Source organism: Condylura cristata, unplaced genomic scaffold (assembly GCF_000260355.1).
Source record: "Condylura cristata isolate star-nosed mole 26May11 unplaced genomic scaffold, ConCri1.0 scaffold00011, whole genome shotgun sequence".
Lineage (NCBI taxonomy): Eukaryota > Metazoa > Chordata > Mammalia > Eulipotyphla > Talpidae > Condylura > Condylura cristata.
In genome coordinates this window covers 17344571-17360431 of record NW_004567112.1, presented here as the reverse complement: position 1 = coordinate 17360431, position 15861 = coordinate 17344571, and positions in this window count along the sequence as shown.

The window sequence follows — 15861 nt, the reverse complement described above, 5'->3', positions numbered from 1 at the left end:
AACCTGTTCCTGGCAATGAGCTTGTGTTTCAGCCGCTTAAGGAAGCTGCAGTCTTCTAAATGGGCTCTACTACCCAGTTGGTGTCTGAAAAATAGCAAGGCTAGGGCTTACTTAGTCACCTCCCAACTGCAAGTAGATTATCCAAGGTCACCTAGGAGCCCTTCCCCACACCACTCATTCGTTCACATGGGCACCAAAAAAAGAACACCTACCAAAATTCAGACAGGACGCCCATAGTCACAGGTGGCTATGAGGTATCAGAAATGTCTCTAGTTCAAATTAGAGTACGCTGTAAGGGTGAAATACATAGCAGATCTTGAACACATACAGGAAAAACTATGAACTATTCTCAGTAATTTTATATTGAAGTGATCAAACTATGGTTACAGGCACAAAATGGAATATGCTTTAATGTAACCACTAGTAATTTTAAATTGTACATGAGACTTGCATTGATGGCCTGCATCTTTTTCTACTGGACGGGACTGGGCTAGAGAGAAGTGGGGGTGGGGTGGAAGATGCTGATCCCTGGCTGCGTACTCTGATAGAAAAGACTTGAGGGTTTTATTTTGTATTTTCTTCTTAAGACCCATTTTCAGGGAGCAAGAATGAATGAGCAGTCAACTCTGGAAATGATTCACTATCTAGAGTAGCCTCTGGGAGAACCTGGGAAGCAACAATATCACATTATAGTGCTGCAGAAGCATCACGTAACAAGGTCAAACTGGAATCTGGCTTTGCCCTAGAATTACTTTTTGATCTTAGCAAAACAACAACAAAAACCCCACCTATCTTGGCCTTTTAGTGTTCTCAGTTTGTAGTGGAGATAATACCTCTGCCTGACTTTCGAGGGATAAATGAGATGATCCCTGTAAAATGCTTTGAACTCCTCTAAGAAAATTCTCAGTAATAGTTACAGGTCAAATCCTGTTACAAAAAATACCCTAACTCAAAAAAAAAAAAAAAAAAAAAAAAAAAAAAAAAAAACAAAGGTAGGTGGAAGGGTTAGTGTAGAAAAAGATTGCCAAACTCCATTCAGTGGTTTTTATCATTTTGATCATCTCTTAGACATCATTATAAAGAAATAAACTTATTCACAGTACTATACTGATAGAAGACTGTTAAGGTAGGAAAACTGCAAAATGGCATCATCACCTCAACAGCTACCGTGTACTGTGAGCCACTCGAGAAGCAAGACTTTGATGAATACATCCCAAGGTTCTTATCTGTGCTCAGACTTGTTAGTCACATTTGTAATTTCTTGCTGTTTAGTTATTTTAGAAACATCCCTTTACACAGACAGACTGAGTAGTTCATACACACTGTATCTAGTTTTAGGAGAGCACCATGAAAGGACAGAAAATTACTTAATTAACCCAACTTAAATTGTCAGGATTAAAATCCAGTCACAATAGTGCAGTTTACTCTATCCCATGTCACCTTCATTGATGGAGAAATTAAACCATCATTGAAAAAATCACTCTTTCACATCCTAACTAGGGGACAAGTGAACTGTTTAAAGTGGAATTGATGGTTTAAAACTCTTTAAAAAGTCAAAGTACTCTCTGTGCAGAAAGGAAAAGCCAAAATGGAAAACTGACATATATTTTGTTATATGGTGATAATCTGTATCCCTAAATTCCTGAGCATTAAAATGTTTCTAAACTAGTTCAGTCACAGATTATAGAAGCAACTAGAATTTTTCATGAATTCGCCCTATCCTCCCCACCAACGGAACCCAATTTGCGATTTAACCCAAACTTGAAAATAATAGCACTACAAAAAAAATCACTTTTTAAACTCTTTTTTAGGACTGGGTATTTAAAAACAATCAGCTGTGGCTGAAAAAATGAGTTTGTAACAAAAGTAAATACATGTCTTCATAGAGAACCTGAATAGATCTTTACTATCAAAGTAGATAAATACATTAATTTTCAGAAAAAAAGAAAAGAGTACAGTGGACTAAAGAATTCTTTAAGTCATCAGCTTCCTCAAAGTTCAAATTCAGGTGTCAGTAATAATGAACTAAGGTAGGGGGGGATTTTTACCTTGGTTTTTATAAAGTTATTAATTTTAACTTGCATGTTAAAATTAAAAACCAAAAACATTATAATTAATGCTAAAAACATGGAATAATTCACAGTATATTAAAAATTAAGGCTCAGTATGAAATTCATATGGAGTTTTTAGAAAACTAGTATTCATTTATGTTTAAGGAGGATTTTTAAATTCAGATATAAAGTTCTTTCTGTATGCACAGTAGTGACTGTTGCTGTTATAGGTAGTATATAATTATGTTTCGAATGTGTTTTGTCCATTTATATAAATGCAGGTGACAATCGGATAAGAGCCTATTCACACGTCCAGTACTCTGATGTCCAGATGTCCACTGGCTCAGTCCTTAGGATCCCCTCCTTTAATTTGTAGAGTAGGCAGCTTTAATAAGGAAGTTATTCTAAGATGTATGAGAAAGAGATTACTTTGTGACTGACAGTTTTCAATGTCATACTTTGGCTCAAATGCTAACATTCCTCTATAATAACAATAGGTTATATTTACTGAGCTCTTACTGGACATGGGACACTGTGATCTAAGAACTCTGCATGTACTGTCTCCCTTATGCCTATCAACAACCACGTGAAAAAGCTACTACTAGCCTGTCTTGGAGAAGATGAAACAGCTGTCGCCACATTGCTGCTAACTGGCAGAGCAGCTATCAATTCAGATAGTCTAACTATAAATCTTGTATTCTGAATCAGGCCTTCACCATACAGAGTAAAAAATGGAATTGAAGATCCTCTAAGATCCCTTACAACTAATAAAAACATACCTAACAATGTTATACTTTACCTTTGTCCATCTAGCAGTACTATTATCTAAACAAAAGCTGCTTCTAAGGAGCTTCTGTTCTTGTTTCAATTACTTTTTATATATAGACAAGCCTATAATCCCTTAATGCTTCTCATAATCTTTTTGCAAAACTTTAAAGAGATTTGTGAGAATATATATTGCAAAAGAATATTTAACTAAAGTTTAGTAATTTGTTTTGCTTTAGCTTCATTTTCTTCTCTTAAAGTAGCAATTTATGTATGTTACGTATTATATGAACATTTTTTGTAAATTTATCCCTACCTTACACATGCAAAGGAAAATTTTGTTGTTTTGTTTTTTTCCTGCCCCCCAAAGGGAAATTTTGTGGCATGAAATTAATAATGGTTATTTCTAGGTAGCAGAATTTTTGGATTTTACTTTATATTTACTGTATTGCTTGATTTTTGTAAATGAAAAGTATATGTTACCTTTACAAAATAAAGGCTCTCATAAAGAAAAACAGCGTTGTCATGAGTCCAAACATACCATGCGACAAGAAATTTGGAGATGTGAAGCCTAGATCATTGCCAGTTTTTAACTAGCCAATGAGTTTACTCAAACATCATTCCAGTTTTTAAAAGATTTACTTATTTATGCTTACAAGAACTGGGGTACAGGCCAGAGGTGTAGGGGTGGTGAGAGGATTCACCAGAGACAGAGTGGAGAGAACAACAGGCAGATTGACAAAGTACACCGCTGAGGAGTAGCAGGCGAGACAGGAGAGGTCTGCTGCCCATGTGGGTCACCTCCCTGGCCAGGGATCAAACTCCTGCTGCAGTGGCTGCGGACAGCTTCACAGTGCTGTGCTTTAACCCGTTGCACCACTAGAGAGGGTCCAAAGTTATCCTATTTTAAAGCATGCAGTATGTAACAGTAAAATAAAGGACAGATTTGAGATTTAAAAAGCATCGAATGATCTACTTAAAAACATCTGAGCACCTCATAAATGAAAAGTGTGGTTTTCAGAAGCTAGCAGGTTGGTAGTTTATATTCTGGAATCCTATTAGAAAAAAAGCAGAGCTTGCTTTTTTCCAATGATTCCACTGTCATATTCAGTGATAAAGTATTTTTATTTCATCTGAGAGATTTTAAAGTACTATTTAGAATAGTTAGTTCATGCAGAAAAGATCAGAAGTTAATATGAACAAATGCTAGAAAGCGATGCTATGAAAGATACGTTCACGGGTAACTTTTTCTGTTGCTTTACATTTTTCTGCATTTTCTAAGTTTTCTGCAGTGAATGTGTATTGCCAAGATAGTTTTTTAAAGAAAAACACCTAAGAAATTTTCACACCTAAATGTTAGAAATAATTTAATTAAGCTAGTTTTATAAAATATCTCATGCAGAAGAATTCCAAATTTTTATGCCAACTCCACAGGGGCAAGTCGGGCATAACACTGCCACCGCGCCCCCACACACTCTTCGAAGAGGACTACACACTGTCACCCCTTTTCAAACAGTACAATATGGAAAGAGAGTTTCCCCTTTCACTGTCCAGAGGAATGTGACAGATCACCATGTCAGCCATGTGATCAAGAGCAACATCAACAATGGAAAATCATATTGATCACAGGTATTCTTGATAAAGTGTGATGAAAATGGTGCTTTATCTCTGTGATCTTCCCCCACACCCATAAACCAAGTCTAGTAATGAGAAAAGTAAAGATATATTCCAATGGAGGGATGTTCAACAAACAACCTGACTAGTATTCCTCAAAAATGGCAAGATCCTCAAAAACAAGAAAATTCTGAGAAACTGCCATAGCCAAGTGGAGCCAAAGAAGACATAGTGATTAAACATAATGCGGTAGCCTAGACACGAACAGAGAAAGGATATTAGTAAAACCTAAGAAACCGTGTCTGTGGAGCTAATATAAGATGTTGCTAATGGGAGTAAGTGAGAACTCTCTATAACTGTCTTTACAATTTTTTTCTGTAAATGTAATCCTGTCCTAAAAAGTAAGGGTTTTGGGGCCTCCCTTGTGGCACAGAGTTAAAATGCAGCACTGTAGTATGAGTTTGATCCCCAGCCAGGGAGCTGACCCATCTCTGGTGAATCCTCTCACCCCCCTGCACCTCTGGCCTTTACCCCAGTTCTTATATGCATAAATAAATAAATCTTTAAAAAATTAAAAGGTGTTTTTTTGGCTTTTTGTGAATTTTACAAGAAAGTCTTTGCAAAAATTGTAATGCAATCAAGGCAGTGTGTTTCCTGAGTTACAGGGATTCATGAAATGATAAAACCTTTTCCTGATACCCCAAATGCAAAAAAGTAAAAATGTCCCATAAGTCACTGCCAACAAAAAGTAAACCTCTGCTTAAGATTTATAGTCATTAAAATTAACAGCTGTATTAGATTCTTTTTTAAAGATTATTTATTTGTTCATTCATTCAGAGCTGGGGTACAGGCCAGAGGTGCAGGGCTGGTGAGAGGATTCACCAGAGACAGAGTGGGGAGCAGAACAGGCAGACTGACTGAAATACACTGCTGAGGGGAACAGCAGGCAGGTCAGGAGAGGTCTGCTGCGTCACTTGGATCACCTCCCAGGCAGGGATGGAACTCACACTGAGGTGGCTACACCAGCTTGCAGTGCTGCGCTCTAACCTGTTGTGCCACCAGAGAGAGCCCAAAAGATTCATTTTTTTTTAAGATTTATTTATTTATGCATACAGAACTAGGGTATAGGCCAGAGTGCAGGGGCAGTGAGAAGATTAACCAGAGACAGAGTAGGGAGCAGAACAGGCAGACTGACGAAGTACACTGCTGAGAGGAAGAGCAGGTGGGTCAGGAGAGGTCTGGTGCGCCATGTGAATCACCTCTGTGGCTGGGGACTGAACTCATACTGAAGTGGCTTTATCTTCTTAGTGCTGTACTTTAACCCCCAGCACCACCAGGGAGAACCCGAAAGATTCATTTTTAAAGAGTCAGATATCATTCCAAGAAACTGTCCTAGCCTTATAACTGAGAAATCAGACATCTCCTACCACAACTTTTATATAAATGATACATGTATGTATGTAAGTATATACATACAGATGCAGAATTTAAGAGATCCTATATCTATAATGGGTAGACGGTCATGTCAATGGGGTGGGATAGATAAAATAGAAAATGAAACTTTGTAAGGGAAAGAAAACATCCCCAGCTTTCTCAGTTAAGTAATGCTATCATTAGTTAGTCTCATGAACAGAAAAGCAGGAAGAAGTCCAAGCTAGCCCAGGGGCTCTTCTCAGGTTCCTGGCCAGCAGGTTGACCTGGAAACAAGGGTACAGCTTGAATCGTCTTCCTTTGGGAACAAAAGCAAAGGAGAAGTTTCCAAACACAAGGAGTTTAGCAAGACTACCTGCTCCCAACAGGACAATGGCCACTGGACCACCAACTCTGTCACTTCACATCAGTGCCAGCTCTGCTTCACACAGAAGACAGGCTTTCCACTAGAAGAGTTTCCCGGTAAGAGTGAGCAATAAGGAGCTAAAGCTACATCCAGGATAGAAGCTCATAAATTAGGAGCTAAACAGACAGACTAAAAAGTTGAAACTGAAGTCAGTCTCATTGCAGAACTAAACAAAAATCCCGCAGATAATCGGCCCTGGCCAGACACACTCCAGCAACCACACCCCATAGCCACCAAGGGCTATGAAGACACCAGCACAGCGGTGCTCTTGCCCAGATGCTCACACACAGCATGGACAGTCTCAGCAGGTGTGCGGTGCACTCCAGGACACAACACAAAACTCAAGATCTCCGTCTCTTCTTGGCCACTAAACAAAGGAAAAAAATCACAGTGGCCAAGCCCCATAGTTCAACAAGCTCTTCCAAAGAACTTTAGTCATCTTAGATGATGTTCCAATTCCCCTGGTTTCTCCTTAGTCATGTACAAGCAGCATATCAAACTGGTGTGTAAAACAATAATATTTTAAGGACTGTAGTAGAGGATTATTGGCGGCTCAGGTGGGGGACATGGTGGGTAACGTGTACTGAAGATGTGTGAACTCATACAGTGTTGTCTATGTTACCTCAGTAAAAAGAATATTACCTCAATAAAAACAATATGTTAAAAGTATTTAACTTAAGATCAGCTTTCACAATTCAATATCCTATCTTAACTCACAAAGGGTCAAGAGAATTTTAAATGTTTGAGCCATAAAGTCATGACACAATCTAGGGGTATCCCTGATGAAACTAAGAGGAATACACTGAAACTCTTGGCATCGGGCCCTCCCTGGTGGCACAACAGTTAGGATATAGCACTGCAAGCTAGTGCAGCCACTTCAGCAGTGTGAGTTAGATCTACGGACCTGGAGGTGACCCACATGGCGAGGCAGACCTCTCCTGTCTCACCCACTGCTCTCCTCAGCAATGTATTTCAGTCAGTCTGCCTGTTCTGCACCCCACTCTGTCTCTGGTGAATTCTCTCACAGCCCCTGCACCTCTGGCTTGCACCTCAGTTCTGTGTGCATAAATAAATAAATCTCTAAAAAAAAAAAAAGAAAGTCTTGTTGTTTTTGTTAACTATAATCTCATACCCCTTTGGATAATTAATGCTTTAAAATGTTTAGAAAATAATTTGGTTTTGATTTGTTGAAGAGCCTTTTGTGTTACAATTAAAATCACTATTCAACAGCATCCACAGAGTCACAGGACCCACCTCAGGAAAAAGGAAGCCACTGAATAGAAATGTTTGGGTCAAATGTATTCTAATCTGTTTAAATAAATTGTGAAACATCTGTAGCACAGACTAAAAAGCAGCTGTGAAAAAGAATATCATATGCGTTGTTATAGAAGGATCCTTAATATACATTAAGTGAAAAAAGCATATGCCGAATAGCTGTGGGAAGATACACAAAACCCTAGGCACAGTGTTTGCTTCTCGGGAGGGGAACTGCGAGGATGGGTTTCTTCTCTCTATATTCTATTTTAGACCTTTTGAATTTTTAACTATAAACTATTTGTATGTACTGCCTATTAAATAAGTTTTATTGCTCTTTTAAAAAGTGAAAGGTAACTTTCAAACATACTTTAGGTAAATGTAAAAGGCAGCACTGAAAGCAATATGCCATTACTTTGCAATACAGCGATAGCTGAGAAGGGAGTGGGTAATCTGCAACATGTTAACTGAGATGTCAGAAAGTAGATCAAAATGATGCCCAGATGTTAAAGTAAGATACCTACTGACAGAAAATAGTAAAGGCCATCCCATTATACTAAAGCAGTGATACATTTAGGAGAAGGACTAAATTCAACTAAAAATTATAAAAAGAAAAAAATTACTGGCCCTCCCTGGTGGCACAGCGGGATAAAGCACAGCACTAAGAAGCTTAAGTTCACTTCCGCATGAGTTCGATCCCCGCCTGCCCCGGAGGAGATCCACATGGCGTGGCAGACCTCTCCTGACCCACCCGCTGCTCCCCTCAGCAGTGTACTTCATCAATCTGCCTGTTGTGCTCCCCACTCTGTCCCTGGTGAATTCTCTCACCCTCCGCATCTCTGGTCTGTACCCCAGTTCTGTATGAATAAATAAATCTTTAAAAAAAAAAAAGAAAGAAAGAAAAAAGAAAAAAATTACTTATGAGATAGTTTCAGAATATTGTACATAATAAGATACAAAGTTTTCAGACCAGCTCCATCAGGCCCAGAATCAGTAAAACAATTTCACTTTCTTAAAATGCCTACACATGCTACCAAAACACCATAAGTTACCTATAAGACCATTAAGACATTTCTGGATTTTTTATGGCTATTTCTCTTTTAGGGGTCATTCTTTGCATTTTTACGGCCCTAAATTTACCCCGTCAAGTCACAGCAATGCAGATTGATCTTGCTTTCTTTTTTAGTTTTGTTTCCAACCAAATCTTTTGTACATTTCTGGAATTTAAGCCACCTCAGTTACCGCTACTTATCTATAACACCATTGCTTTGAGGGATTAAAGCAGGTTTCTTATAATACACTTAGATCAAGAGTTATCTGCATTGAGAAGAATATCCTGTTTGAGTTGGGGATGGGAATCTTTTTATTTTTTATTTTTTATTTATTTATTTTTTTTGATCTTGAGTTGTTTTGATTTCCCCTGAGAGCAGTAATCTTCAGCAAGTGATATTTTAAAAAGCCCCAAACACACCACAATACATTCCAAGTGATTTTAACTCCTGAATGAGGTTGGGCTACCTGAGTGATTCTCTCTCTTCTCTTCTTTGGCAGAAAGGATTAGAAACCTCCACAGAACTTGCTCTCTATTAAAGTGGAGTGCTGTGCATTCATTGGCAAGAGGTGAATTGTTTTCAGATTACATGCGAAAGAGTGTGTGTGTTTCTTTCCCACATCAAAGACTTGGATGGAAGCAGTTCTGAGTATTGCCAGGGATGCAAGAATTGGTGCTAAAGTGATTAGCAAAATTGCTTTCCTGCAAAAGAAGCACAAAACATTACCTAGGGATTAGAGGAGGAGAGGGCAAGATTAAAGGTGATGTTGAATTTTGGGTGGAATATCTTATCCATCTATTTCAAATCATGCTTCAAGGATTCCGTGGCCCCTCCTTACAGAAACCTGAACAAATCAAAGTCTTGCTCTCAAGTTTTGTACACAAGGGTGCTGACAAGGTAAAATTAAAACTACTAACACACACAGCACTCACTCTGACCTCCGTATCTTTATCTCACTCTCCAAATACATTTTGAATGTATTTTATTCAGCGCACAATAAAGACTCCACTGATCAAAGATTCTTTCATTTGTAATTGGTTGGTGTGTCCACCTGTTGGACTTAAGTACAGGATTTATAGAGTTGCTTTGTTTTATTAAATCTTGAGTTCCTACGTGTAGCATCTCTTTGCAAATGTATCTCTTACAATCAAAAGCCTTCATCAAGCCAAAATATTAAAAGAAAATTTCAGTGCTACATTTTAATTAGTGAAGGAACGATCATAAGCAAACTTCATAATTCCTATTGTAGAAAACTAAAACAAAATTTTTTTTATCTGAAATGCCCTATGACATTCTTTGTTACTTAGCATATTTTCATCTTTCAGTAACTCAATTTAGGATTCCCTTCTTCCAAGAAGTCCTCCTGACTTTAGTCTCCCAATTAGAGCCAGGCAGAAACACACATATAACTATTCTGGTGTAAACAAACTTTTTCTTTCTACTCCTTCCCACTTACTTTATTCCTTTAAAACATCAATGCAAAAATAAGGAAGACAAGCAGTAAAACATAAAGCTGAGTGAAATTACCAAAATAAGTAAATCCAGAGCAATACATATACTATGAGACAGTTATTTTAACACACACACACACAAGACAATCCTAAGTCTTTAGGGACCACTTGTATTTATTATGGAAAAACAGTATTATACACCTCGATTCTATGATGGTGGCTCCTCTGGAAAAGAAGGGAGGAAAAGAGACTTGGGGGTGATAATGAAAGGGAATGTCAGTCACATTCATAATGTTTCTTTTAAAAAGGAAAAAAGGTAAGATAATTCACTTAAGGGGTGTGATGTATCATTAAAATCCTTATTTAAAATAACCAGCCGAAGTTAGAGATCTTGTCTTTGTCCTCAATTATTTTTTCACATAATGTATGGATATTTGTTGGTCAAATACTAGTATGTCTTTTCATTCTAACAACAAAACCTGTTTCAAAATGATTAAATGATGCAGAATAGTTGTTACCTCTTTTCCCACAATAACATCCATCTCATTAATTAATGTACCATACTTATAGAACATTAAATGTGTTCTGTGAGGAGTGCAATACACTATCAGTCTTAAGTAAAAAGAATAAACAGATGAAAAAATAAACGCTATTTGCTTGCTACCCTGCATGCAACAGTTTGTGAGTATCTGCATTTTGAAAAGCTGTTTCTCGAGGTTGCCTATGTGACTTCTTCGCTTTCAAGAACTTGTTGAGAACAATCATTTTTTATCTGTCTTTTCCCTGGGGTCTCGTAAGGTCACTGGACATAAGATAGCTGTGAAATTTGACATTGTTCCAATTTAAATGCTTTACTCCAGCAAGTGCAAGACTGTGGGCACTGCAGTGTGGGGATTGCCACGGCCAGCCTGTTTCTGAGACTCGCCAGCCCTCCAGGCTTCAAAGCCTGCCATCCTTGATCTCACTAAAGAATGTTTTTGAATTCTATGTCCATCTAGTGGTTGCCTGCAAAGATCTACTTGGCTTTTTCTTTCTTCCTTTTCTTTCACACTTCATCAGTGAGATTCTGTTTGTGATGGGGGTTTTGCCCCCCTGGGTCTTTAATTCTTTCACAGGTGGTTTCAAAGTGTCTACCCTTAGCCACTGCTTTCTATAAACAAGCAGGAATTCACGATCCCAGTCACTGATGGCTCTCCTCACAGAGCAATTCTCTTCTCACTTTGAAAATAGACTGTTTTGTGGACAGTAAAGTACAGTTCTTTTTCACAGATGAGATTAGAGACTTGAAGGGAGGTTAGAGGGAGGGGAGTTTTTCTTTTTCCTTTTTTTTTAAACTGGAGAGCCTTTGTGTTGTAACCCATTTTGTCAAGTACAAGAACTTTACTTATTTCAGTTGCACCTGTGGGTAAAGATGACCTGGCACTAACCACAAGGTGCTGGGAATTTGCTGATTTTCTCATTCATTACAATGTCTCCAGCATCCCAAGTGTAAGGTTAGGGGCTGAAGAACAGGTGGTGACAGGCGCTAATACGGCTGCCTTATTTCAAGAAATCAAACGCTACCAAGTCTACCTAAGAATGTGTTGTGCTGTGAGGACTGAGATATCTATCACCCCTTTACCTATCTATCATCTCTCCCCTTTGTGGGCTGAACTCTCTCTCCCCATATCTCGGAGGGAGAATTGAGTGACTTGAGGTATTAGACGAAATGAGATTCAGGCTCTCATTTGGAGCTATTGTCGGTCTTTACAGTTTTCATGTGGATCCTGAGAGTTAGGAAGCAGATGGATTTAGACTATTCAAAATTCCATGAGAAAAAAAGTAATGAAGGTGAGTGTTATTACTGATTCCTAACACTTCAAAAGCGACAGGTGTCCTGAAGCAACTCCACCTCTAGAAAAAATAGGGACATTAAAGTCACTGGCTTTGTTCCTGCTCAATTTTTAAAAAACTGATAATATTATATTTTAAAATACACTTCCTCTTTATAAATGCAACATACTTCATTGGTATCAATTTCAAAAACCTAGACTGTGTTCATGCAGCAGTTTGTAATAGCAAAAAATTCAATTCAATAATCTACATGTTCGTCAACAGGTAACTACTTAAATTATACTGTGTCCATCTGTAGATTAATATATAATAATTAAAAACAAAACTGGAAAAGAGTGACATCAAATCTGAAAAAATTTTAAATAGCATAAAACTGCTATTTATAAAACTCATCACTTTAGTGGGTTCAGGTGTGCCTGTTTATGAGCTTGTGGGAGGTAATTTAAGGTCATTGTAGCTATCTGTGATGCTTAGTTTTTGTTAAGAAAGCATTTATATAATTCTCATGTAACTAAAATTAATTTTTCTAATTAATTTTAAAAATCAAAGAGGAGATTAAAAAATCACCTATAATCTGTAACTTAGTCTTTTGTATATGACCATTTTTTTGTACATAGAATTTTCTAAAAATAATATTTTGTGGTAAAATGTACATAGCAAGATTTATTATTTTAAAAGAGACAGCCCAGGAACTAAGCACATTCACATAATCTTCAGAAATTCTTCACCTTCCCAAACTGTACTCATTAGACAGTAACTCCGTATTGTTCTACCCTCAGGCCCGGGGAACTACTGTTCTACTTTCTGTCTCCATGTATTTGACAACTCCTAGTTACCTTAAGAAGTGGAATCACACACTATGTGTCCTATCCTAGTTTATTTCACTCAGCATAATGTCTTCAAAATTCATCCACATAGTATCGCATGTCAGAACTTTGTCTCTTTCCAAGGCAGAATAACCTTGTATGCAGACAGTACATTTGGCCAGCCACCCAGCAATGGACATCTGAGTTGCTTCTTCCTTCTGTTTTTTGTAAGAATGCTGCTATAAACACTGGTGTTCAAATAACTGTTTGAGTCCTTGCTTTCAGTTATTATGTATATGTACCCAGAAGTGGAACTGCAGGATCAAATGGTAATGCTAGGTGTGATCTTTTAAGAAATCATCAGAGCATTTTCACAATGGCTGAGTCATTTTACATCCCTACCAGCAATGCACAAGAGTTTCAATTTCTCTACATCCACAGCACCAAACAGTTTTTAAAAGACCAACAGCCATTCTAATGAGTATAAGATGATCATACATTTTTAAAATTAAAAATTGACCTCAGCTTTAGCTTAATATAATCTTGACTTTTGTCATTAAATAGCTTCAACAAGAATCACTTTAGTGATTACATAGAATTCTACATAGCACTCATATCTATATAAGATATAATTTACACAATCAATTTTTTATTATTAAAAGCAGGTATTTTAGGGCCTCCCTGGTGGCATAAGGGATACAAGTTCCATCCCCAGCCAGGGAGCTGACCCACATGGAGCAGCAGACCTCTTCTGTCTCGCCCACTACTCCCCTCAGCAGTGTATTTCAGTCAGTCCACCTATTCTGCTTCCCACTGTTTCTGGTGAATCCTCTCATCCCCCCACTCCCTGCACCTCTGGCCTACACCCCAGCTATTGTATGCATAAAATAAATAAATCTTTTGCAAAAAAAAGGATATTAAAAAACAAAGTTATTTCTAATTTTTTGGCTCTGTAGTTGCATGTTCAATTTTGCTCTAAATTTTCTTATAAACTCTTAGCAATGAACTAGTTTTTTTCAAGCTTTGAAGACCAATGTCCATATTTTTAAATTCAGTTAAAAAGAGGGATTGGAGAACAGAAAGAATTGCTACTGCTGCTGCACACTCAAGACGCCAAGGAAACCACTATTTAACCAGTTGAGAAATTCCCACATACAGTGTAAGACTGACATTGTCTGTTTGCCCTCCAGCAAGTTGTCTTTCACCACTGACCTACAAGGAAACCTTCAACTTAGGAAAGGAACACAGAAACCGCTGACTGAAGGTTTGTTTCAATGGCGACCTGTGTGCCAGAACAGTCTCTGTGTGGGGGTACTTTTACCCCTGCAACTCACTACCAGATCAAGGGTCAGTCTGAACCTCTTTTATTGTGCCCATTACTGAAATATGGTGCTATCTCTGGGGTGGGAAGTGCAGCTTTATTTGAGGAATAACACAATCAAGAAAATAATCTCAAGAAGCAGAATCAGCCAGGAATAAATGACAAGGTGGTGCTCTCCCCCTTCCGAACTGCATAATTGCTAGGCTTATAACCTATGCCCCCACAGAACCTTGAACAAGCTGTAGTTATATTGCTCCCTTATGCAAAGTCCGGTAGCCCCTGATGACAGCACCTGTACTCCCCTCACTTCTCTCCACTCACTGCCCCAGGATGAAAACTTCTGTTCCATCCCCACTGATCCCAAACAAGCAGCATACAGTGCAAAGATTTTTGGACTTGAAGGCAGATAAATCTGACTAGCTCTACCACTTCTTGATTAGGTAACCTTGGACAAAACACTTAATCTTGCTGAACCTCAATTTCCTCATCAGTAGAAAGGGATGACAAAACCTAGTTCTCCGCAATTACGTCCATGTTATGCTAGACACCTAGCGTGTGGAAGCAGCACAATACAGAGCACACAGTGAGTGCTTGATAGGTGAGCGTCTCGTTTCTCTGCCCTCTGAGTCTTTGTTCCCACCTGTTCTTTTTCTGGAGAAGTCTTCTCTCATCTGCCTCTCGCCCATCCATCAAAGCAAACTCATGTTCTAGCCCCTTGAAATCCCTCCCATAAATGCTTAGCACTGCCTAACTGGACAATTCATTCAGTGTTTGTCTAGCTACCTGGGACTGGTCACAATGCTTGCTACCTTTCCCGCATTCCACTTTTTCCCTCTGGACCAAGAATGCTTTATGTGTAACAGATAGCAAATATTTATTGACTGATCCTTTTAATTCCCTCAGAGCTTCATGACCTGCCTGAAGTAAGTAGGTTCATGTAAATCCTTCTAAATGGACTCAGGATTTCCTGAGGTATTATTCAGAGAATGTTGATATCTGCCCCAAGAATAATCATAACTAAAATACAGCACTTCCTTATTTGCAGCAATAGCCCGTAAGGTCAACGGAAAGGATATTATTATCACTTTATTTCTCAGTGACTCCAAGAGATCAAATGATTTGTGCAAGGCCACAAAGCTAACTGAATTCAAATCTACCTAGTTCAGATCTCATGCTTTGGGACTTACCTAATAAAATTTCCACCCACTGATTTGGTGATGGGAAGCCCCAGGGGATTACAACTGAGATGGAAAAATGCACAAAATGGTGGAAAAATAAACAATTGAAAAGAATAAAAATATTTTTTAAAACTCAAAAGAAAAAAATTTTGCACCCATATTTAATTGCTAATGGACATTTGTCCCTCTCTAAAGAAACATAATTGCTGGGCCTCCCCTGGTAGTGCAATAGGTTAAAGCACAGCATTATGAAGTGATCTGAAGCCACTGCAATAAGAGTTCGATTCCTGGCCAGGGAGGTGACCCACATAGCACAGCAGACCTCTCCTGTCTCACCCACTGCTCCCCTCAGCAGTGTATTTCGTCAATCTGCCTGTTCTGCTCCCCACTCTGTCTCTGGTGAGTCCTCTCATTCCCCGCATCTCTGGCCTGTACCCCATTTCTTATGTACATAAGTAAGTAAAGCTTTATAATAAAATAAAATAAATATAATTGTGGAATCTTAGGCCCTTCCCTAAGAAGAAAATGTTGGCATTCTTAGATGTAGTAACCACCTCCAGAAATCTCTTTCGTGTTTATGGAGGAATGAAAGAAATGTACATGATATGCCAATTCTCTGGGAAATTTTCCAGGTGAGAACCATGCGGAAAATATTTCCTTGGGGTACAGATTGAAACTTAGGGCTGTGTGGAAAGATGT